Below are 1253 nucleotides of genomic sequence, written 5' to 3'. Positions count from 1 at the left end.
CTTACCAACACTTGTTTCTTGTGTTTTTGATTTTAGCCATTCTGATAGGTGTGAAGTGATATCTCATTGTGGTTTTGATTTGCATTTCCCTGATGATGAGTGATGTTGAACATCTTTTCATGTGTCTGTTGGCCATCTGAAAGTCTTCTTTGGAGAAATGTTTGTTCATGTCTTCTGCCCATTTTAAAATTGGACTGTTTGTTTTTTGGATTTGAGTTGTATAACTTCTTTACGTATTTTGGATACTAACCCTTTATTGGATGAGTCATATGCAAATACCATCTTCCATTCAGTAGGTTGCCTTTTAGTTTTGTTGATTGTTTCTTTCACTGTGCAGAAACTTTTTATTTTGTTGTGGTCCCAATAGTTTACTTTTGCTTTCATTTCCCTTGCCTCAGGAGATATATTTAGAAAAATGTTGCTATGGCCGATGTCAGAGCCATTACTGCCTGTGCTATCTTCTAGGATTTCTTCTAGGAACCATACTTTCAGGTCTCACATTTAAGTTTTTAATCCATTTTGAGTTTATTTTTGTGTATAGTGAAAGAAAGTGGTCCTGTTTCATTCTTTTGCATATAGCTGTTCAGTTTTCCTAACACCATATGTTGAAGAGACTTTTTTCCCAGTGTTTACTCATTCCTCCTTTGTGGAAGATTCATTGACCATATAATCGTGGGTTTATTTCTGGGTTTCCTATTCTCTTCTATTGGTCTATATGTCTATTTTTATGCCAGTGTCATATTGTTTTAATTACTACCACTTTGTATTATAACTTGGAGACTGGAACTGTAATGCCTCCAGCTCTGTGGTTTTTTTTTTCCCCTCTAAGATTGTTTTGGCTATTTGGGGTCTTTTGTGGTTCCATATAGATTTTAGGATTTTTCTAGTTCTGTGAAAAATGCTGGTGGTATTTTGATAGCGATTGCATTATATGTGTATATTGCTTTGGGTAGTATAGCTATTTTAACAATATTTGTTCTTCCAATCCATGAGCATGGAATGTCTTTCCATTTCTTTGCATTGTCTTGAATTTCTTTCAAGATGTGTTTTATAATTTTCAGAATACAGGCGTTTTACCTCTTTGGTTAAGTTTATTCTTCGATATTTTATTGTATTTGGTGTAATTGTAAATGGGATTGTTTTCTTACTTTCACTTTCTGCTGCTTTATTATTAGAGCATAGGAATGGAACAGATTTCTGTACAATAACTGAGACTTTACTGAATTCATTTATCAATTCTAGTAGCTTTTTGG

Source organism: Ursus arctos, unplaced genomic scaffold (assembly GCF_023065955.2).
Source record: "Ursus arctos isolate Adak ecotype North America unplaced genomic scaffold, UrsArc2.0 scaffold_6, whole genome shotgun sequence".
In the NCBI taxonomy this organism is placed as follows: Eukaryota; Metazoa; Chordata; class Mammalia; order Carnivora; family Ursidae; genus Ursus; species Ursus arctos.
The sequence above is the reverse complement of the archived record's forward strand: the minus strand, read 5'-3'. Positions refer to the sequence as shown.